Genomic DNA, 25,913 nt, shown 5'->3' with positions numbered 1-25,913 from the left:
CTTATTCCATCAAAATAATCATCACAAACGAATAAAAGCTCATGATTAAAATATCGTAAGAAAATTATCATAATGCAAAAAGATTATAGTTGACGAAGTCTTAAGTTTGATCACGGATGGGTCTATGTGACGTCATATACAATATTGATAAATGAATAATTGAAAAGTACCATTAAGCAGATAGATTGAAATGGGGGTGATGTACAGCTACTGGAACAGCCGACAGTGATTGCGGCGGTGCATCCCACTTCATATATCTATTTCATTGTAACCTGCTGCGTAGAATCACATCTGGAGAGTAGATGGTGGCATAACATTCACAAATGCGCAAAGTAGCGCCTCAAAAAGGATCATCATCATCAGCAGCAGCTGTTGCATGTCGGGACTGATAGGTATGAGGAGCAACTCTTCAGGATTTTTTATAAGCGCTGTGTTTGTGGTGAAAGAAACATAGGTTGGCCGCCGGTGAGGTGATAAAGTACATGGTATCTGCAAGGAAACCAAAGTAAACTCGTGGATATAGGATCCAAAGCTGATAAGCTCTTCTAATTTAAAAGGTGAGTGGTGCGTGTAATTTGCTATATATTTGATTTTTGTTGGTGCCAGTAAAGAGGAGGATAACAAAATCTATCTGAAGAACCTACGGCAGACTATAAGAAATGATTTTGTTTAATTTGTTCACATTATTCAAATGTTTTCCTTGATTTCTGTTTATTATTCTAAGTTTTAAACTCGTTTAGGTATTGGTTTGAATTTTTCCTGCTTGTTTCTCTATTAAATGAATACTTTTCATTTTGCGCGAAACCACTTTAACTCGGTGAAAATATACAAGGGAAAGAATGACCCCGCATCGCACACCAGCATATTTTAACACGAATTTACAATGGAAACATAACATGCATAGGTAGATAAGGAAATACCTACCTGTGCGGGGACTTGAACCCCAGACTCTCGGATTATGGGTCCGATGTTCTAACCCCTGAGCTACACAGACTGTCCTAGATAAACAGATCTCGTACGCTTGTTTGCAATGTTTGAAAGCTTTTCTGTTCCAGTGTGTGATGCGCAAGTCTCTTCCTTTGTTCATGCGTAATTGTCTGCGTCCAAATGAAGCATTTTGGTTTGATTGATTTTATACTAATGTAGAAGAAGCACAAGTCCCTTCTCTAAGTAGGTTTAATGACATTTCAGGTACGATCAACAGATCTGAAGCCGCTAGTGCTTTATATAACAGAGAAATGTTTTACCAAATATTGCTACTATGTCAATCAGATTCGTTACCACTACAATAATAAAGATATTCTATTTATTTCATATGAATGGACAACAGATGTTTAATTCAAAACAGAAATAATGCAACCAAACAAATATGCATTAAGAAACCTACTTCTTAATACGTTGGCGAATACAAAATCAACGTGATGTTTTCTGTCTGTGTATATAAAATTGAAACTCTCCCAAGTGCTATATCATATTCATATTGAATTATATTGCGTCAAAATTGCATATTTCTGAAGCTATTAAGCCTGATATTGCTCCAAAACGTGTGAAACGCGATGATATAGTGTTATTGTATTGTGGTGTGGGGTGAATGTATCATGTGTATCGTTAGTCCCATTGAGACAAGAAATCTTAGTACGTGTCATGAATTATTACGTATGTCGTATCAATTTTCACAAATTGATGTAAGATGGTGTATACATCATGCAAGCCTAATAAGAGCATTACTGCATATTCTGTTAAGAAATATAAGAAAACTTTTAATGTCATATGAATGAAAGAAATTTCAATAATTATTAGTAATGAAATTATATGACTCTTGATGATAAATCGCCTTTAGTGTGTCGTTGATGAAAATTAAATTTAGAAAGAGAAAAGATTGAGCGCAGAGGCTGATTTTTCTAATACAAGTGAACGATATCGGATGCGTTGTGTGTCAAATTTTAATTTTGTTATTCTTAACAAATAATATTAGTAATGACTGCCAGGAAGGATTTCTGTCCATTTTAAGCTTAACTTACAAGGGAAAGTAAAACAAACCCCATAGGCTATTTTGGTCGTTTAACATGTTCTATGGCGGACATAAAGTCATAATTATGACTTTATGTCAAAAGTGCTCTGTTGACCAACAAACTCAACCAATTTGGCTGATTCCATTTAGGTGTAAGTTGGGATATGTTGTAAACATTACAAATATGCCGAAAAATCAAGTTTGAAAAAAACCCTTATTATTATTATAACTAAGATTATGGCTTTAAGAGTAAAATAATGAATCTATATTTATTGTAGTTATGTTTGTTATATTAAGCTACCGCACATGCATGTTTACGCTATATGTATGTTGTGACATTTCTGTCTAACACTGTCTTTTAAATTGCACAAAGGACACTCACGTCCTTTCATTTATCGAACGCAATAAAATATTAATATAACACACTCGTTATTATTAACTTGTTATGTACAACGTGGTGAAAACTGACAGCTTTAATCATAATAAAACCCAATTTGTCCTGACATGACATTTTATTGTCTCATAGTTTATTCCATGTAAATCACGTCTGCTTAATATACCTAATTATAACCAACTTTACTAATATTATCCATTAATTGAGAGATTATATTTGAGTTTACAATTTCGCGTTTCGTGATTACTTAAAATTCCTTTGCAACACCTTAGTAACACGACGAGATACCTGCGCTATGTGGTACGATTAGTAACTAGTCCGGATGCAAAATATTGTTTTAGGTTATGTAGATGGGTTTTTTTATTACGAGTTGGGGTATTTTTTTCTTTGCTGATAATAATGCTCTATGGGTGGTACAGAATGAATATCTGAAGGGTTTAAATATATCACTCCTATTCTTTGATCAGCTCGTAATATGCGATACTCATAACATCGTGGATTGGCGTACACACAGCTGAGCGCAGCACCTACGCGAAGTGCTCTTTGCGTATTGTGTGATTGACGCGCGCTTTTGTGAATTTACGCGGTAACAAATCCGATTAATTCTCTCCCATTACGAGTTGATCATACAGTCAGTCTACTCTGAAGTACAAAGTACCGACGCGGACGCACACATTGTGCCGACTTTGAAGGCACGCATACAGGCTGTATCAAAATGATTGGAACCCATCAATTTTGACCTTTATTAAAAAGTCTCCCTCTTCCAAATAGAACATCGGATACTCTTGTAATTTTCAGAATGTATAATTTATAACTTGTTATACAGTTTATCTACAAATCATTTGGATCTTAGGTTGAATTGTGATGTGTTAGACTCATCCATTATCAATGAAAACTGATGGGTACCAATCATTTTGATACAGCTTGTACCTCAGCAGAGACGCAGCACTGATCACTGTTTACGCGCTGCATACGCGAGCGTTGTCACTTTGTACTTCAGAGTGGACAAACTGTAGTATAGACGAATGAAGATTTTAAAAGTCCACAGTTTATTAAGGGATCTAAAATGAGCGTTTATTGCGTTTCGACAGTATTTTTTGTGGGACATGAGAGCACCTCGGACCTATCAAATTGCATTCTGAATACGAAGCATGTCTTTCTGATATCAAATAATTTTCATTTTTGAAAATCACAATATAATACAAATTTTATGACAAATTATAAAAATTTGATATTTTCAAATTTTGATATATAACAGTCCTCGAAGTAAATTATATAAATATAATGATATATTCTTAAAGTGTATGTAGCAGGGAGGAAAGCCGACGGTCAATTGAAAATTTTGACTTTTCATATTGAAGATATGGATTTTTTCCCAAAAAGACCTAATTTTTTTTTGGTGTTTTGGGAAAAAATCCATATCTTCAATACGAAAGGTCAAAATTTTCAATTGATCGTCGGCTTTTCATCCCACCTACATACACTTTAAGTATAAATCATCAGATTTATAAAGTTTACTTCAAGTACTGTTAAATATCAAAAATATCAATTTTAATGATTTGCCATAAAATGTGTATTAAATTGCGAATTTCAAAAATCAAAATTATTTGATATCAGAATGACATTCTTCGTATTCAGAATGCAATTCGATATGTCTGATGTGCTCTGATGTCCCAAAATAAATACTGTCCAAACGTTCATACCCCACCCCTTAATGTTATTTGAACCTATACCAGAATTTTCCTATGGTCACGAGAGGTCAGAAAAGGTCACAACTTACTGTAGTTCACATTATTATTTATTGGAGTTGTTATGACAGAAGATCAATTGAAACTAAATTTGAGCATTTTTCAGTTTCAACCCATCCCACATTTATTCCTTGACCTTTTTCCAGCTGGCCTGCTTTTTTATGCATAAATTGTTTTATGTTTAATTTCTAGGTTAAATTCATATTTTGTAAATTGATATTGTCTGGTAGTTTTATTACAGTGTAATTATTATTTTTTATTATTAAAAATTGGCATATTTCTGAAGCTATTAAGCCTGATATTGCTCCAAAACGTGTGACACGCGATGATATAGTGTTATTGTATTGTGGTGTGGGGTGAATGTATCATGTGTATCGTTAGTCCCATTGAGACAAGAAATCTTAGTACGTGTCATGAATTATTACGTATGTCGTATCAATTTTCACAAATTGATGTAAGATGGTGTATACATCATGCAAGCCTAATAAGAGCATTACTGCATATTCTGTTGAGAAATATAAGAAAACTTTTAATGTCATACGAATGAAAGAAATTTCAATAATTATTAGTAATGAAATTATATGACTCTTGATGATAAATCGCTTTTAGTGTGTCGTTGATGAAAATTAAATTTAGAAAGAGAAAAGATTGAGCGCAGAGGCTGATTTTTCTAATAAAAGTGAACGATATCGGATGCGTTGTGTGTCAAATTTTAATTTTGTTATTCTTAACAAATAATATTAGTAATGACTGCCAGGAAGGATTTCTGTCCATTTTAAGCTTAACTTACAAGGGAAAGTAAAACAAACCCCATAGGCTATTTTGGTCGTTTAACATGTTCTATGGCGGACATAAAGTCATAATTATGACTTTATGTCAAAAGTGCTCTGTTGACCAACAAACTCAACCAATTTGGCTGATTCCATTTAGGTGTAAGTTGGGATATGTTGTAAACATTACAAATATGCCGAAAAATCAAGTTTGAAAAAAAAAACCCTTATTATTATTATAACTAAGATTATGGCTTTAAGAGTAAAATAATGAATCTATATTTATTGTAGTTATGATTGTTATATTAAGCTACCGCACATGCATGTTTACGCTATATGTATGTTGTGACATTTCTGTCTAACACTGTCTTTTAAATTGCACAAAGGACACTCACGTCCTTTCATTTATCGAACGCAATAAAATATTAATATAACACACTCGTTATTATTAACTTGTTATGTACAACGTGGTGAAAACTGACAGCTTTAATCATAATAAAACCCAATTTGTCCTGACATGACATTTTATTGTCTCATAGTTTATTCCATGTAAATCACGTCTGCTTAATATACCTAATTATAACCAACTTTACTAATATTATCCATTAATTGAGAGATTATATTTGAGTTTACAATTTCGCGTTTCGTGATTACTTAAAATTCCTTTGCAACACCTTAGTAACACGACGAGATACCTGCGCTATGTGGTACGATTAGTAACTAGTCCGGCTGCAAAATATTTTTTAAAGGTTATGTAGATGGGTTTTTTTATTACCAGTTGGGGTATTTTTTTTCTTTGCTGATAATAATGCTCTATGGGTGGTACAGAATGAATATCTGAAGGGTTTAAATATGTCACTCCTATTCTTTGATCAGCTCGTAATATGCGATACTCATAACATCGTGGATTGGCGTACACACAGCTGAGCGCAGCACCTATGCGAAGTGCTCTTTGCGTATATATTGTGTGATTGGCGCGCGCTTTTGTGAATTTACGCGGTAACAAAAAACCGATTAATTCTCTCCCATTACGAGCTGTAGTATAGACGAGTGAAGATTTCCAAGTCCATTTGAACCTATACCAGAATGTTCCTATGGTCACGAGAGGTCAGAAAAGGTATAGTTTCACCAACTTACAACTTACTGTAGTTCATATTATTAATTATTGGAGTTGTTATGACAGAAGATCAACTGAAACAAAATTTGATAATTTTTCTGTTTCAACCCATCCCACATTTATACTTTGACCTTTTGTTGTCTATTATCCAGCTGGCCTGCTTTTTATTATGCATAGTTTTTTATGTTAAAATTTTTAGGTTAAATGCATATTTTGTAAAATGATAGTCTGGTAGTTTTATGATAGTGTAATTATTATTTTTATTGTCATGCATTTGGCCCCTGAATTTTATTTTATTAGGTCTTATTTTGCTTGGGGAAACCCCATCAGTGCAAGCAATGTTCAGGCCGCTTTGTGTGCGTACGTGTGCTTTTAATAAATCTTATAACTTCACACTGATAGATGAATCCTTTAATATGATCAAAGGAATACTTTGGCATGGGTTTTAAATTTTGAACCCTTTATAAACTTTGACCTAGAAAATCCCGAATTCCCCCAGGTGACAATTTTATACCTTCCCAAAGAATCACATTTTGCACCAAGTATTATAGGACAATAACCAACAACAACCAGTGGCGTTGGTAGGGTTGGTAGCGCCCGGGGCAAGAAACAAAATTGGCGTCCCTACCCCCCCCACCCGAGAATATCTTAGATGCGGGTGGGGGTGGGAATGGCATCGGCATCGGCATCGGCAGTGAGGCCGATATGGCGCCTCCTAGTGGTAGCACACAGGGCACGTTGCCCCCCTCCCCCTAGTTACGCCACTGACAAAAAACAACAACAAACCAATATACTAAATTAGTGCCTTCGGAACCAAGCATAGACGATTCTGGTTGTGTAGTGCATATTGCGAATTCATAAAAGGCTCTATCGGTGATATTTTCCCGCCAAAATCCACCTTAATCGCTTGGCATTTATCATATGGGATGAAAAGAGTTGAATTCTCCACATGAACGCGCCGAGAATTACTTTAATTAATGCTACTTTAGGTGTACCGCTAATATAAACTAGTTGAAATCCCTTCAGGGTATGCACCAGTTTTTATGAACAACGGATCTGTTATTTATAAATATGCCACTAATTTTGGTCAAAAGAAGAGCATGCCACTTCCTGAGGAATTACCGGTACATCTTGTTTTAGGAAGATGAGATCACCTTCAGCATAGTAGAAAAATTGCAATTTGAGACTGTTCATATTGAACATTTGTGCTTTTTTATGTAAAGAATCCAATTTAAATGCTAAACGACGATTGTTGAAATTATAATATTAATTGAAGTAGAATCAGCATGCATTTGGCTATTCCACTTGAAATTCACACTACCCCTGTGGAAGATTTTGGAAATATCTTCCACAGGGAGTATGTTTTTCAAATGTAACTGATCAGGGTTAACCGTTTTGAAACCAACACTCCCCTTGTTTTATGGCTTTACCTATATCTTTCACAACTAGAGTGAGTATTTCAAATGGCAGTTACGCAATTGTCTATTCAATTCAAAACTCATACTGCCTTAATCTTCAACAGAAGTAGTGAGGATTTTAAATGGAACAGCCCATCCCATGCGTGACGTACATTCACATCGCGTATATTTATATACCCTGACGAATGACACAAAAACAATAGTAAAATTGTTTGAATATTAAAATACTTTCTGTATTTGATACAGTCACTAATTTTCCGAATTTCCATTAAAATTACTGGCGAAGACAATGTAGCTTATGCATGGGTGCTGTCACCCACCTTTGCAGATTTATTTTTGTGGGACCAGACACACCAACTTGCATTTAGAATACGAGGAATGTCCTTCTGATATTGAAATATTTAGATTGGTAAAATTCGCGATATAATACAAATTTTATGGCAAATTATTAAAATTGATGAAAAGTTTCCCAAAAGACCTGAAATCTTTACGTATTTTGTGAAACTTCATGTGTATCTTCATTTATGATGGTCGGCTTTTTCCTCCAAGCTACATACACTTTATGTATATACCATTAGATTTATAAAATTTACTTCGAAGACTATCAATAAATTTTTTTTAATAATTTACCATAAAATTGTATTGCGTATTTCAAAACATCCAATTATTTGATACCAGAAGAACATTCCTCGTATTCAGAATGTAATTTGGTCTGTCTGATGTGCTCTAAAGTCCCACAAAAATACTGTGCAAAGATGGGTGACAGAGCCCTTAGAAATGGTATGATGCAAATAATTGAATATATGAATACAAAAGCCACCCAAGTCCATACTTTGGCCAAATTGAGTTAAGCATGGGAAATTGTTGCTATACATAGGCCTGTCATATGTATGAAAGAACAACTCAAATTCATCCTCTGTGTCTATTGAGCATGTGAAAATAGCATGTATTATGAAAGAATCACCCAATTCCATGATTTGAGTCTTGTAACACATTGATTGAAATCCAGTATGTATAAAAGTCCACTTGTAACACATTCATTGCTAGAGAGTGACTTTTAAAAAAAAATGGGTTTAATAAAGGAAAGTGTGTGGTTTATATTACATGGCAGAATGCTTATCAACATTATACATACCTGTGTGCTTTATTTTGTATTATCTTACTAGTGGTAATCTCATTCTAACATTGTGGTCTTTGTATATGATTCAAAAACCACCCAAGTCCAAAATTTAAAATGAACCCCACGAAGTCCCTGAGAAATGCTAATCGTGATACCTAATACAGGTTAATCCACTCATTTGCACGTAAAACTTACCATATTGACCAGGTAAATCTAACTGAAGGAATTAAAATGATACACAGGTTTTTCTCTCAAAATCACTTCCCATGGACTTGGGTGGCTTTTTGTATTCATGTATTCAATTATAGTATGAAATTATTAGACATTGCTCATTCAATTTTCTTCCTTGATCAATAAGAAAATGACTAGTTTTGGTTTTCATTTACTCGCTTGTAGCGGCTTTTTAGTTAAAATTAATAAGCATGGGAATACAGACTCGATATTATTAATCTGAGAATAGACCACACCTCGACATGAGGTGACCTTGACGTTTCTAGTAATGCCTCGGGGAAATATAGCCCTAAACAAATTTGTCTTGTCCAAAACATAATAAAGGTGTACAGGAAACTTGAAGTGAAAAATAGTTGTTGTTGTATTTTTAGGCGTTTTATGGATGAACTGTGACAAACCACCGTCTTGGAATGGGCTATTCCAATAATTATTGAAATCCACACTACCCCTGTGGAAGATTTTGGAAATATGTTCCATAGAGGGAGTATGTTTTTCAAATGTAATTGGTCAGGGCTAATCATTTTAAAACCCATACTCCCCCTCTGTTATGGCTTTACCCATATCTTACACAACTAGAGTGAGCATTTCAAAATGAAATTACCCAATTGTTTATTCTATTCAAAACTCTTATTCCCTCTGTGGAAGACTTTAGCTAAATCTTCCACAGTGGTAGTGTGGATTTTAAATGGAATGGCCTAATGTGTGAAGACCTGAGCTGCAGAAGTGCCTAAGTCACATTTTAGCAAAATTTTAATGTCGCTAAAATGTGACTTAGGCACTTAAAAGTTATTAGCAGTTTTGATATTACTAGGGGTCAGATACTTTTAAAGAACTTGAACTAATCAATCCAATGAAGTATTAAAGGATGGCATGTACTTGAAAGGTTCAGTAGATAACTCTATATCAAAACGAGCTCTATATTTGAAGACCTGAGCTGCAGAATTCTAATTCTAGCATTTTGAGATACATGCATAAACATTTAAAGTGTAATGCAAACTTTAATGAAACTTCAATTTAATTTAATGCCAAATTTAATTCAAACCTTTTTTAAAAATCAAATTCATCATTTTTTTTTTGTGGGGGTGGGGGGTCAAATTTGGTATCATCATTGATCCGAGCCTCAATAGTCCGAGTCCGAGTACAATATCAATACTATTGATTTCATCAATAATCAATAATCATAAAGAACAAAATCCTGGGCCAAAACACAAGGCCGAGTAAAAAAAATACATGTTTCTCGTCCGCGCCCTCCTCCTTTTTTGAAGATTTTTCAAATTTCTTTTTATTTTACTTTCAGATATAACTTGTTGAAAAAGATGTTTCAGAAGTTGAAACTAATTTTACAGCTTTGTAAATGCATAATACATCATTTAAGAAGACTTTTGTGATCACTAAAGGGGCCTACCTCTCAATACGATAAAATAAAAAGGGCCTCCTCCTTTTTCTCAGATATTAATCTGTATGTCGAATACCTAAAATATGGTGCCAAATACAGGTATTTAGTGTCGTTTTCCAATAAAAAATAGAAAATAAAAAGCCCCTCATCCTCCTAATTTTCAAAAACCCGGACGAGAAGCATATTTTTATTTTTATTTGGCCTAAACGATATGCTCAATGTGCATATAAAATTCAAGTTTATTCCTTCCCAACAAACACAAAACGTTTTTGACATCATTCGCAAAAGGTTAGAAAAGGTTGTCCGAAAACGTTTAAATGTCGGGTTATATAAAGGGTATAAAACATTTTCATTACATTCAAAAATATTTTATGATAACTTACGCAAATATTCTAACATAATGTTATTTAATGTTTGCAAAAAATATTTTACGATAACATTTGTAAAATATTTTACAAATATTTTAGTATATTTGTAGTGTGTTTTCAAATAAAACGTTTCAAACGTTTTCATGACCTTTATATAACCCGACATTTAGTGTTATTAAAACGTTCTTGCCAAAACCAAAACCCCAAAATATAACCTGTATAAAACGTTTTAAAAACGTTTTGTGTTTGCTGTGCTACTCCATTCTTTACCATTATTATAATTCTTTACCATTATTTTGAACACTTGAAATGCTTTTTTCTCAAAATGCTAAAATTTGCCTTCTGTAGCTCAGGTCTTTAAGTATAGAGCTCCTTATGGTATAGGGTCACCTACTGAACCTTCCAAGTACTTGCTATCCTTTAAACACTTCGTCGGATCGATTAGTTCAAGTTCTTTACAAGTGTGAGTGTCTGTGTCAAATCCTTTCAACTGGAAGCTCGCTTCTTTAAAATGTGACGTTACAAAGGTAGCTAAAGGTAAGAAAAAACTATGAATCTTGTGTCACATGTTTGGTCCAAACTCCAAAGTGATCGTACACTAGGATCCACAACATGCCCATCTATCAATGCACAGTTCTTTAACCCCAATACATCTAGTACATTCATTGCATGACCTTTGAAATTTTGCGTACAAAAACTCATACTCTGCAACTTGAGGTCAAATTTTGCACTATGATTGTTTGATTGAGGTTATTGGACTATGCCATAGGGATGAGGCCATAGTGGTCCATAGTGCTAATTCAGCCTTGTCATAAAAATATTAAAACCAGTGCATCATTTAAGCACATGGAATAAGCAGTTACTATTTTTAACTGTTGCGATTTGGTCGTTCACAGCATTTTTGCGAATGGTATTGAGCTTTGGCAAAAATTGCATTGATCATTTCATAGCGAGCGTTTAGGATTCAAAGGATTCAAATATCACAGATACACTTTTTGTAGGTCCTGTGGTTCTTTAGTTATGTTCTAAAGAGGGTTGAAACCACACCACCTTTGTAAAACGTACATAACTCATTAACAACAATAAATGAAGCAAGTTTTCAAAATATGTGATGCGATCAAGCAAAATCAGTCGCAACTCGGAAATATTGATTTTGAGATATAGCCAAACAAAGGAAATATTTCCTTTTGTTTCCTCTTGTTTTAGAAAAAAATTTAATTGCTCATATCTTTGGAACTGGTTGTTCAATATCAAATATCAATGAGGTTTTCTGTACAATGCAGCGTTGTAAATGCTTTTTACTATTAGAAACTGAACATTTAATATTTCCGAGTTCTGACTGAATTTGCTTGATCGCATCATATGATTTGTAGACTGAATTTCTGCAAAACATCAAAGTGTTATTTTTCAATAATGTATTGATTTAGGCAATGAAAATCGATCTTTTTGGTTACCCCGGCCAACAATACGTAGTCAACAATACGTAGTCAACCCCTGATAAAGGGGTTGACTATTTTGCATTTTCTCAAAAATAACTACACACTGGTAACAAAAGTTATGTATATTATAGGGGCAAGCAATCCAATTACTCTACTGAAATTTCAGTGATTCAAGACAAGGGGTTCATTATATATGTTAAGAAATGAGGTTCATTCTAGCGCTACCTCTTTTCTTATCATAAATAACGTACCGCTTGCCTTGAGTCACTGAAATTCCAGTGTAGTAACTGGATTCCTTGCCCCTATAATATACATAACTTTGGTTACCAGTGTGTTATTATTTTGTGAGAAAAATGCAAAAATAGTTACAAATTTATCAAGGGGTGTAGTACCACCTTAAAGGCATAATACCTGTACAAAAATAAAGGTTACTCCAATCAGTTGTGGAACGTATAATAGCAAAGGTTTGTACAGGTAGCAAATAGTTAAGTTGCCTTAATTCCTTATATGCGATATACATCGGTGCAGAGTACTTGTTAGTAAAATAATGTTAATCTTGGTAGCTCTACCGTATCCATAAATTAATAACAAAAAACGAAAAGTGAAAGTCAAATTCTAATTGTATAGAATGCTTACAATAATCTATTCGATTGAGTTGCTAACTCATCATGTGCACAATGCATTAGTTCAAGTTATATTACTATGAAGCGGGTTTCACACCTTGATCTAGTGTTTTAGTTAATGACGCAACTTGCTAATTACCCATAGCGACAAAGCCAAATGCTTTAATTACCACGCTTAGTATAATTTATTCACTCGATTGCACTTTATATGAATTAATGATGATTTGACGGTATAAAAAATGCTTAAAGATAAATGTAATATAATTATACAATTTAAAATGAAACCACTCTTAAATCTACTGATAAAATCAAAATAATAAGTGTCACCCTGATAAATCTGCTTTAATGTGAACAACCATTCGCAACCGCATTGAATCATATAAGTTACAAAACATTACATATTTTTTGTTTTCGCTTGTCATCAACAGAACCGTGCCCGTTACCGGAGCTAGCCTTAAGCATAAACACTGATATTTTCTTTCCTTTGGGCGCTACCAGACTGCAATTAGTATATTATTTTCTCTCCCGTTTTAAAATTGACTTTACAACAGTCGACATGTTTTGAAGGCGTTGTTTTTAGTAACGATTCCACGTGAAACGTGGTTACACCATGAACCACAACGGCCTCATCCCAATGGCATAGTTCAATAACCTCAATTAAACAATCAGTGCAAAATCAGGTTGCAGAGTATGAGTTTTGGTACCCACATTTTCAAAGTTCATTCAATGAATGTACAAATGTATTGGGGTTAAAGAACTGTGCCCCTGATAGATGAGCATGTTGTGGATCCTAGTGTTAGTGTTCTGTGTTTATCCATGTTGGTGCCTCTAGAAAGGGTTACAGAGATAAATTTTCTATCTCTGGGGCTTGAGGCTGAAGGGAATTACACGTAAAGTAATATTATTCGAGTAATAAACAAAGACAAGAAAGTATTTTTAATCAATTCAATTCTGCTTACTTTAACGACATACCACGAACAGTGCAAAATGACAGCTACAAAATATAATTTGTTACTTGTATTGCTATCTATATATATATTGCATTGAATATATTTAATATATGGCAAAAACTATGGTTGCATGATTCTCATCGGTCAGCTAAGTGCGTTGGATGGAAGAAATATTATTAAGCACTATTTTGATAGAAGATTAAAACCTGAAATCGATGTAATTTTACAACCAACTATTTCCTGTGAGGGATTAAAATATCTCCGTGCTTTATAATTAAAGCAATGAGATGAAATACACTATTGAAACTATTGAAAAGAAAAAACACATTGCCTACGATAATAACATTATTTGAAAAAAATGCAGTTGATCATCTGTCAGATTTTTTAAATTAAAAACCACAAAACCACAAAATTATACACTGAGCGAGAATACTCCTACAAGATATACTAATAAACAAGATTAATGTTATGATACTTTTAACACTTTTATTAACACTTTAACATATTGATATCGCCGATACTTGTTTTGACTAGAATGTCACTAGGATCCACAACATGGCAACAAGGCACAGTTGTTCAACCCCAATACATTTGCACATTCATTGAATGACCTTTGAAAATTTGGGTACAAAAATTCATACTCTGAAACTTGAGGTCAAAGTTTGCACCACGATTGTTTAATTGAGGTTATTGAACTATGCCATTGGGATGAGGCCATTGTGGTCCATAATGTGTACAAACTTGCCCAACTAAAATGAAAGCAGTCACCTCCGCACTTTCGCGTGAAGAAAGATTCCAAGGTTTGTTTTAAATTTCCGGGCTGCTTTTAGTTTCATTCTCGACTGTATTAAAAGCAAGCGTCATCATCGCCTTGTGTATTTAAAACAACTCACGCAAAATATTTACAAACGTAAATAAGGCTGGGTTATTTGATAGTTGATAGACGATTAGCTCTGTCTGACGAAGCTTCCCATTGAGACATCCTGACTTTATGTTAAGGTTGTTTTAAACTGAAATCGCTCATTGACGCAACACTGAACCATTTCAATTTTACATTGCAGCAGAGGACAACTTTGTCAAAATTGTATTAAAATTACATGTATTATTATTTTCGTTGAACAATATAGGCATGTTTCATACTCATTGAATCGATTTTGAAATGTTGTTTCTCTTTAAGGGCTCTGTAACCCACTTATGCGCAGTATGTGGGACCTGAGAGCACATAAGACACACCAAATTGCATTCTGAATACGAGGAATGTCCTGGTGATATCAAATAATTTTGATATTTTTAAATTTCCGATATTAAACAAATTTTATGGCAAATTATTAAAAATTTACATTTCGACAGTCCTCTAACTAATACTAGTATGCTACGTTTTTGTTAAAAAATTTAATTTCTAAACTTATTGATATGCGATATCGATTAAGAGATTCATCTCGGCTATCCATCTTGCATTTTCAACAGAGTCCGTCGCTCAGCGAACACCAACGGACTATAGTATGAATCAGCTTTTAGTGTCGTCCTGTTGAAAGTCTCTATATAATTGAGGTCAGATTGTGTTATTCATTGTTAAGTATAATATTGATTGTTAGCTGTATGATATTTTGAAGACAAGTTGGTATTATAAAGCAAAACGCAAGTTACCAGTTACCAGGCATCAACAAACAATCAGCCAAATTAAAAAAACAACAGTAATAACAGCCTAGCAACTATCTAACATTGAACTCTTTGGTGGTCCAAGGGGTTAAGCTTAAGCTTAACGAGAGCTCTGGGTAGGGTTGGTAAATAGATAAGTAAAGAGACTTTCACGACGGGAATTCATAAGGCATGTAAAACTGTAGTCATTTTTAAGTAAAGGTGAAGAATGATGGCGCTATTTATCTGAAATCTTTTTTTGTTGTTGCATTTTTTACAAGGGGTAGACACTTATACAATGGTATTAGAACACCAAAAAAAAGACTAACAAACAGCAAGGAAATTTTTAAAAAACTTGATCATGAAATGTAAAGAGTAACTCATATTATTTGGCTAATTTAAATTAAAAATATATGTAAATAGCGCCCTCAACTTGCACCCAAATATACAGTTTATAACATAAAAATTACAAAAAAAGCAGAGAAAGATGTATAATTTGATATAGAAACAAAAATGTTAAAATAGCAAAACAAATGTGTTTATTAGTGTGATACTGTTGGTATTGTCGAGGTCTGGAATTATATAATGTTTTGTTTGAGTTCTCAATAGTTATGTCGTCGTCAAACCTTTGTTAGGTGTTGCTTTGACTTTATCAGGACTGAAGTAGGAATGTGTAGCGCGGTATAGCTTAGCTGTCAGCACTCTTATATTCTGATTAGTTGATAATTGTTTACTCTGATTAGCCGTTGAAGCTGTATTCTAATTAGCTGAATCGGAATAGCTCTTTCCCATATCAATTTGTAAGCGCTCTTTAGCAAATTCATAGTTCATTGAATTTACAACCGTATGACAAAGCAGGCGTAAATAGTAACTTTTTGCACAAGATTTGCAATTTAAGGGTAGACGAGGTATTGTTGGTCGAAGCAAGCTAAAAATCGATTTCCATTATCTAGATCAATATATTATTGAAACTTAACACCTTGATGTTTTGCAAAAGTTCTTTCTACAAATCGTATACTTTGCAAACTTGCTTAATTTATTGTTGTTAATGAGTTACGTATGTTTTACAAAAGTGTTGTTGTTTCAGCCCTCTTTACAACGTAACTCAAGAACCACAGCACCTATAAAGGTACATCTGTGATATTTTAATTCTTCTACACGCTCGCTATGAATTGAGCAATGCAGTTTTTGCCAAAGCTCACTACCATTCGTAAGATGCTGTGAACTACCAAATCACAACAGTTTAAAATAATTAATAACCTTAAAGGGAATTGGCCATTGCTCATTCTAGTGACGCTAGTATATAGACAATATAAGTGTGCTTTTTCATTTAATGACATAAAATTTGAAAAATATTGTAAGAAACACTTGAGGTTTTGACTTTTAAAACCTACATTTTGGTCAAAAATGTGCTTGGCTAGGTAGTTTTCAACATATTTTCCACATTCGCCTTGCTATAACATTGAATTGCGTTATCTGTCGACCTAGTGACGAAAAGTGTTTTTAGGGGGAAGTGTCAGTTTTCGTTTGATATAAAAACAATTCTGATTGGATGAAGGGAACACTTCGACAAAAACCAATCAAAGAAGCCAATTTTCAGCTAGAAGCTCCACAGCTCTTACATTGCTATGCACTCAACCGTGTAGTGTAATCAAAGACTGTGCGGAGACAAATAATTCACTGCTTGCTTGAGAGCTCTTGGAGGAAAATGTGTGCTCAGGTGTATCGAGGTGGAAACTGTGCGCATGATGGTTTATAAGAGAATCGTTTTGTAAAGAAACCTTTCCATATGAGAGACACCAGATATGAATCTTTGCAAAGCAGAGCCACCAAGACTAGTTCTAAAGCGGCTCTTTTCAGAGCCACCAATAGAGTAAATCACATGCTACTGACACCTTCACCGTAAATTCTGTTTAATTTAGACGTTTCATTGCCGCTGATCTCCATAGCCTCCCGAATAATTCTCATCCCCAGGTAGAGAGCTTGATGGGAGATGCAGTTAGATTCATTTCAAACAGGTAGACACATACTCAACCAAGGCCTAGGCAGAGCTTTCTCTTTTACCTTGGTCAATTACTCTCCCATATTTTCTTGGAAGAACAGCTATAGTAAATACCATACTGTAAGGAGGAACTGATAAATAGTATGAATATGAGGTATACCATTGAAAACATAAATTAACAACATCAACAATATTGGACTGGGATGAACTTAGACCAGCTGAATATGTACTGAGAACATTGGGTATAGCTATACCCAGATACAAATTGCTTTGCATATAGAAACATATGTTTGGAAAACAAGTGGGATGTTGACTAAACATTTGAAAACGTCAAAGTAACACTATGGACCACAATCGCCTCATCCTAATGGCATAGTTCAACAACCTCAATAAACAATCATAGTGCAAAATTTGATCTCAAGTTGCAGAGTATGAGTTTTTGTACCCAAATTGTCAAAGTTCATTCAATGAATGTGCAGATGTTATGGGGTTAAAGAACTGTGCCTGATAGATGAGCATGTTGTGGATCCTAGTGTAACATGCAGAAATTACATGTTTTCTACCATTAATTCATCCGCTGCACATCGATTTCCCCCCTCAGACGGTGTGGTCCATCTCGTCCCAAAAATAACATTGTGGTCTTTACACTTCAGTGGTGTAAAACAAAAAAGTCTCAGGTCATCATATGTTGAAATTTTGGTCATTTGGGGATTCAATCTTCTACTGTTATTTAATAGTAATGTCATTTCACTAAGAGAGTTCAATATTATGAGAGATCAATGCTAGTGCATTGAAAGGTCAACCCAGGTTATTTGATTTGATTTGTTCGGGTTTTGACAACCCTGGATAACCCAAGAAAGCCTCTATTGAAGCTTATTTCCATTGGGGTCCATTTGAACACCGGGACGGGATGGGAACAGTCAGGGGTTAACACCCTACTCTTTTCGAAACTGGCTGCGAGATACATGTACAGGTATGGCTCTCTGTACACGGGACCGACGGCTTAACGTCCCCTCCGTAGGACGGAGTACTTTCATGATTCATTTACCCAATTCTAAATGAACCATGGGGAGAGTGGAAGTCTGAATTTAATCTACAGAAGTTGCCAATTAATTTCAGACTTTTCTTTTCCAAGTCAATATCCCAGCAAATTGCCACCGCCGGGAATCGAACCCGGGACCTCATGCACTAAAGGCAAGTACCCTAACCATTGCGCCACGCTCTCCCCCTAAATAAGAATGAAATAAATAGACCTAAATAAATAAATCGTGTTTGAAATTAGTTATTTTTTCATTGAAAACTGTGTTATAGAGAATTAGTGGAATTGAACTGTACTTTTTGAGGTTCAATTTGATATACAATGTTCGTATACATGCTTATGTATGTATTGATATTTTTATTGGACAAATATTTGTAGAATGTCTAATAATATTTACCAAACCTACATAAAATGAAATTAATTCATTCTTGATGTACGAGCAGATCGTATTTAATCATAGACCTTAGACCCTGGGAAGATCCAGGGTTCATTAATGTTTTTAAATATCTCTTTTATGTAATAATAGTATCCTTATCATTATGTGGTCACTATTAAAAGCATCATTTGAAAAACAGATGTGAAGACCTGAGCGCAAGAAGACCGTAAGTCCACTTGGCCCCGGGGTGAAAACATCATGAAAGGTTGTGAAAGATTTGTTTTGGCCCCTGAACATGTATAAAGCATTACCAAACTATACGAAACTATACGCAACTTCAGTGTATACATGTTGAGGGGCCAAGTGGACTTACGGTCTTCTTGCGCTCAGGTCTTCATGTGGAAGTGAGAGTGTGACTGACCAGTTGGGGTCCTACTATGTAAGGAATATTTGGTGGCCTACGAGCAAATCAGACCTCTAATTGTTTAAAAAAGTAAAAGAATATAAATATTAAAACAAGTTTGGTTTGTCTTGTTTGTTTAAATATATTTGAGAATGCATACTTATGAACCACTTCAGGTTTGAACCTTAAACACACATTAAATACACATTATCTAAATGATGCAGAAACAAAGATAATTTGCTAGCAGTGGAGCCAATCATGAAATCTGTATCACATTAATCTGCTAGGTATAAGTTTAAACTTCAATACCAAACGATTAGCGATTGCTCAGTTATAAATGTGATAAGGCGTTTCTTCATGTGCAAAAGGGTACAAGCAACATCATTGGTTAATGTAATCGCCCATTGGGCTATTCCACTTGAAATTCACACTCCCCCTGTGGAAGATTTTGGGAATATCCTCCACAGGGGGAGTATGTTTTTCAAATTTAACTGGTCAGGGTTTATCACTTTGAAACCCATGCTCCCCCTGTATTATGGCTGTACCTATATCTTCCACAGCTGGAGTGAGTATTTCAAATCAAAGTTACCCAACTGTCTATTATATTCAAAACTCATACTCCCTCTGTGGAAGACTTTAGCTAAATCTTCCACAGGGTAGTGTGAATTTTAAATGGAATAGCCCATTGCTGCATCAAGTCAACTTATAAATGAGTTGATTGAATGTATATGTTCGTTCCTTAGAATCAAACTTGCTTAGAACCAAATAACTGTTACCTTACAATGCAGCAGTGGTTTACATGTGAATCACGTCCTATGAATATGATTTATAAAGTGTTAACCTAAACTTGCTATCATGCAATTTGGCCAATAGACACAATAAGAGAGTAAAGTGTACATCTATTAATAAGGATATTATTTTCGTCCGCGTCTCTTTTCTTAGAGTATTGAATATTACTGATGGCATTAGGCATAAGGTTAAACAAGCCCGTGTCAATTGAATACATGAATACAAAACCCATCCAAGTCCATGGGAAGTGATTTTGAGAGAAAAACCTGTGTATCATTTTAATTCCTTCAGTTATATTTACCTGGTCAATATGGTAAGTTGTACGTGCAAATGAGTGGGTTAAACTGTATTAAGTATGACGATTAGCATTTCAGGGACTTCGTGGGGTTCATTTTAAATTTTGGACTTGGGTGGTTTTGAATCATATACAAAGACAACAATGTTTGAATGAAATTACCACTAGTAAGATAATACAAAATAAAGCACAGAGGTATGTATAATGTTGGTAAGCATTCTGCCATGTAATATAAACAACACACTTTCCTTTATTAAACCCATTTTTTTTCAAAAGTCACTCTCCAGCAATGAATGTGTTACAAGCGGACTTTTATACATACTGGATTTCAGTCAATGTGTTTCAAGACTCAAATCATGGACTTGGGTGGTTCTTTCATACATGCTATTTGTCACATGCCCAATAGACACAGTGGATGAATGTGAGTTGTTTTTTCATACATATGACAGGCCTATGTATAGCAACAATTTCCCATGCTTAACTCAATTTGGCCAAAGTGTGGACTTGGGTGGGTTTTGTATTCATATATTCAATTGTTTATGATGTTTTCAACCTGTGGTAAATAGTCCAACTTAGTCTACAGCAGGTGCAGAACGAATGACAAATTTCCCTTTATTTATCTTTATTAGATGGTTGGTTGGCAGTAGTATCGATACATCTGAATATACAGAATAATATTGGAGAAAAAAAATCTTCAGGTCAAAGAAAGTTTCAAGTAAAAACATGCTCAGTGTTAAATTAATATTTAAGTCACTAAATTAGATTTTAAACGCAATTGCTCACAGAACACAACATATTTTCAGAAGTAAAACTTGAATTATAAAGTCTGGTATATGAGCGGCCTTAACTCTCAGCGGTAGAAATTGAATGTCGCCACTGAGGATTAGAATTGTTTCTTATTTTCACAAAGCGTAGAACTGTAGAATATAGTTGTTGATGTAATTTATTTTGTGTAGGAAATCGAGACAGCGCTTAATTTTATAGCCCATTTAACCCGATTTCTCTTGTCGCATAATGATTTTAGCCAAGTTATATAATCTTTCACTTAAGGGATCTAAAATGAGCGTTTATTGCGTTTCGACAGTATTTTTTGAAGGACATGAGAGCACCTCAGACCTATCGAATTGCATTCTGAATACGAAGCATGTCTTTCTGATATCAAATAATTTTCATTTTTGAAAATCACAATATAATACAAATTTTATGACAAATTATAAAAATTTGATATTTTTCAAATTTTTGATATATAACAGTCCTCGAAGTAAATTATATAAATCTAATGATTTATTCTTAAAGTGTATGTAGCAGGGAGGAAAAGCCGACTGTCAATTGAAAATTCTGACTTTTCATATTGAAGATATAGATTTTTTTCCCAAAAAGACCTAATTTTATTTTGGTGTTTTGGGGAAAAAAAGTACAAATCATCAGATTTATAAAGTTTACTTCGAGTACTGTTAAATATCAAAATATCAATTTTAATGATTTGCCATAAAATGTGTATTAAATTGCGAATTTCAAAAACCAAAATTATTTGATATCAGAATGACATTCTTCGTATTCAGAATGCAATTCGATATGTCTGATGTGTTTAATGTCCCAAAATAAATACTGTCCAAACGTTCATACCCCAGCCCTTAATTGGCTACGTAAATGTAGTTTATACTGATTTATTTTGGAATCACTTTGAGTAATAAAATTATTGCATTATATAGTATAATATAAAGCATTATATAGTATAATAAAATGATCATAAGACCGTTTCACAAAATGGTAACGGACAAACATGTTTCAATAATTGTTTATGATGTTTTCACCCTTAGGTAAATAAGTCCAACTTAGACTACAGCAGGTACAAAACGAAAAGATAAAATCTTCTCCCGTTACTTTATGGTTGGTTTGCTGTAGTACCAAAACATCTGAATATACATAATAATATTGGAGAAAAGAATCTTAAAAGAAAGTTTCAAGTCAAACATGCTACAGCGTATTATATAACTCAATATTTAGCTCACTAAATTAGATGTTAAACACAATTGCTATTGTGTTTATACTGATTTATTTCAGAATCACTTTGAGTATAAAATTATTCTATTAGTATGAAATAAAATGACTATAAGACCGCTTCTCATGGTAACTGATAAACATGTTTCAATTGTTTATGATATTTTCACATTGGTAATGAGTCCAACTTAGACTACAGCAGGTACAGAACAAATGCCAAAATCTTCTCCCGTTATGTAATGGTTAGTTTGTTGTATAGTACCCAACCTGACCTTAGTCTCATTTACCGGCGTTGGGTCACATATAATAGTTTTCAAACCATATAGCCTACTTGCAAAATGTCAACTTTCATTAAGGAGTTACCCAAGCAGATTTTGGGGCTTTGAGTATTAACACGGGACAGTAAAGCAATCAGAGGGAGTAAGGATTAATCCTGGCATGGTTAACTCGTCGAATTCCAATTACGAAATATAATGAAACATTTATCCAAAGTCTGAAAGCGCTAATGTGTTTTTGTGTCTATGGCGATTGAAACGAAGAAGATACTCATCGGTTGGATTTTGATGCGCTGCTACTAAAGAGTGTTTCATCGGGAAGAATACCAGCCAAAATACCCTTTCAAGCGCCTTGTGATATATATTATTTACACCTTTTCATTTATAAAGGATTTGAAAAATTAACGCATATCCGCATATCAACATTTATTACGATCTTAACCATGGGATGTATTCACAGGCAACAACGACAAAGGCTCGGCACTTGTATGATGTTAATGTAAAACAGCTTGGTAGAAGAATGAGATGGATTTTAAGCATGTTAAGTGCAAATACATATTAAACAAACGGACAAACACATTTGCGTGTGCGTGTGTTGTATGTTATTATAGAGTGCCTAGTGTACATTGTAAGTGGTTTGTGTGTATCCTAAAAAGATATTTTCAAATATGATAACATATCTGGCCTTTTGAGATGAGACCAAAAGCTTGTGTGCTAACTGGGCAACCCCTTTAATTGGATTTTGTGGACCATGAGCCTGAAGGCATTAGCGCGTGCATAAAGCTAGCTAGAATGCATGTCAATCACAGGTTAACGGGGCTTATGGAAATGTCCTATCTACTGTATTGTCTATTATGATAATGCTTGCTAGAATTGCTATCTATAAATCATTTCAACATTCTGTAAATTTCTACTTCATTTGAAAAGTAAATCACAATTTGAAATTTTCACTTTAATCTACAAATTTCTAATAAATTATTTACTCTCAAAATTTTTACATTGAGCTTTTTTTGGTGAAATAGTAAATTACATATATTTTTTGAAATGCTATGTTTCATATTATTTTGCAAGCTGTTGCCCTTTGAGCTGTGAATTCACACCATGATATCAATTCACGGGTTTTATACAGCATATCATGTCTTCCGGGATTAAAAGTTGTCTTGCTATAACAACTCAACCTGGCAAACGGAAACCACCGAAGGAAACAGAGAAAGCAAAAACAGAGAAGAGAATAATAAAGTGTCTTTGTTATCTCCATTTCGAATGCGTGTTTTCCTACATATACTGTGATCACCACGCAAGATGAGTAAGCTTTACTTTGGATATAACTCTAATGGTTGTAGCACTAGCACTACACCACACGCCAAGACACACCACACAAAAAACCTCCACCCCCACACCCACCAATGTTGTGTTGCAACACACATAGAAAAACACATAAACACACCCCAGACGGAAACGTAATTAACCCACTTTGAGCCTTTTAGAAGCTGTTTAAAACTCATTAACCAACAAGAGCCTAAGAGCAATGCGTTATCTGTCTTCTTCTATAAATCTCAATGTGTTTTTCCCTACACTGGAGGTTCTACGACCGATCTGCCTTTCAAAAGTTTCAATTCTTAATTCTTAATAATCTTCATCAACTCACACTATCACTTACCTAAACTTTATCTTTCCATATTGAGATTTAATAATGCAAAAATGAAATCAGCCATAAACATAGCTTTAAAACATATGGGATCACTATGTTTCACTCACTTATCTATCTCTGAGGAACCAGCAGTGATTATGTTCATCAAATTTCACGTGGTCGGTATTTGTTCATAGCATTAGACTAAGAAGCACATTGGTGTTTAAAAACATTGAAATGTATCTTAATGCTTTCAGAGACAATTGCTTTTCATGATGCTGTTGATTATTAATTTAATGACTTGTTATTTATATATCTCCCACGGTTTTCTTTGTACAATTCCTTTTCATTGCATTAAGGGCTTAGAGAGTAAATCCGTTTGAAGATAAGCTGTTACATGACATTATAGAAAAAGTTACATTATGATTTAAAAACTTTTGACATTCATTTTGCTTTTCTGTCGAACATAGACTATAAACAAATGTTATGGTGGAAAATTGCTGGTAGGACAAGAAATAGTAATTGCTGGAAAACAAACATACTTGACAAACGTGTATAAATGATACAAATTGTACAGATTTATGAAAACCGCTTCCGAAAAAAAGAGAATAAGAACCCACTGGGAGCAAATATTCATGCTTTTTTCATCATTAGGTAAATAACTATATTGACATTTTGGAGGGTGTGAAAATTGGTGACAGTGCACATCGTGTGTAAAGGAATGTGGTACATAATTTATCTTCTTTATATGAATTTACTTCAAGTTCTGTAAACGTTACAAGCCTCGCAAAACGCAGCTGCTAAATTTAGCCCATTTCCCCCATGAGTGTAATCTTGATGTACCTCATGTCTGCACTTAGATTGTATTTAATCCAAGCAGCACTGGGACACATTGGGAAATCTAGGAGTTATCACCCTACTCTTTTGGAAACTTACTGCGATATATATTTAAAAAAAGCGCAGTGATTTATAGTGCGCTACGCACAGGCACAGGCACAACGCCTAGACGTTGATCCACAAGCCTCAGCACACTTTACAGGTTGTCGCTGACCACTACGGCCCACATCATTCCAAAAACCATTTAACAACAAATCAGGGACTTTGCTGCTTCAAGAGCGCACACCCTAGACATTCCACAAAATAACCATCGCAACCAGAATCAGCTCCCCGAGTTTCGTACGGGTTACAACGAGACAATTAGCAGTAAGTTCCTTGTGCAGGGGAATTTCAAGCTAACTCATACATGTACATTGTACAGGTGTGGCTCTCAGTACACGGTACACGGTACCAACGCGCAGCTTTCACGTAATTGTTTTCTTTGGTTTTACTTAATCTGTGCAATCGCTGAACTACATTTAGTTAACCAATAGAGGTAATTAAACTTCCACTGATTTAACCATAATTTCTCTTTTGTGATTCAAAAATCTCGCCAACAAATGTCTACAAATCTAAAACAATTGGATTGGAAGTACAAAATACTAGATTGAGTTCTAATGATTACTGTCCGGATATGTTCAAACCAGAAGCATTTTATTGGTATTATTCATACTAAGCACTGGGTATAGACGAATCCAAATACACGCATTCCTACACCTGACTAGCAGCCTTTAGTTGGGTAGCCGTCGGCTACAATGCACTCAAAATGTGAAATGATTCGGCCTTGGCGGAAATTTTAAACTGCATTCCATCACCCGTTTTACACCTTCCGCGAAAACACAGGTAGACAAAAGAATAACACAATACAGTTCCCTTCGACAAAACACACAGCATGGTCTATTCGTTGTTGAAGTGACATAATAATCGGATTAACTATACGCGGTATCTATACTATGCATTGATGTACTTGCGAGCAAAAGGACTATGTATATGAATAGATGCGA

At 34.4% G+C, this 25,913-nt stretch overlaps 1 protein-coding gene across 1 annotated transcript in view; it reads left to right on the top strand.

Annotated features, from left to right (window-relative positions):
• The first annotated feature begins 413 nt into the window (after positions 1 to 413).
• The window catches only part of LOC140159200 (probable vesicular acetylcholine transporter-B), a 171,562-nt gene continuing 146,062 nt past the window's right edge, over positions 414 to 25,913 (top strand). Inside the window, exon 1 of the mRNA XM_072182590.1 lies at positions 414 to 557. The gene's annotated coding sequence lies outside the window, so the exon portion shown is untranslated. The remainder of the gene's footprint in view (positions 558 to 25,913) is intronic.

Source organism: Amphiura filiformis, chromosome 8, assembly GCF_039555335.1.
Source record: "Amphiura filiformis chromosome 8, Afil_fr2py, whole genome shotgun sequence".
In the NCBI taxonomy this organism is placed as follows: Eukaryota; Metazoa; Echinodermata; class Ophiuroidea; order Amphilepidida; family Amphiuridae; genus Amphiura; species Amphiura filiformis.
Note: the sequence above shows the minus strand (reverse complement) of the source record. Positions and strands in the feature narration are given on the sequence as shown.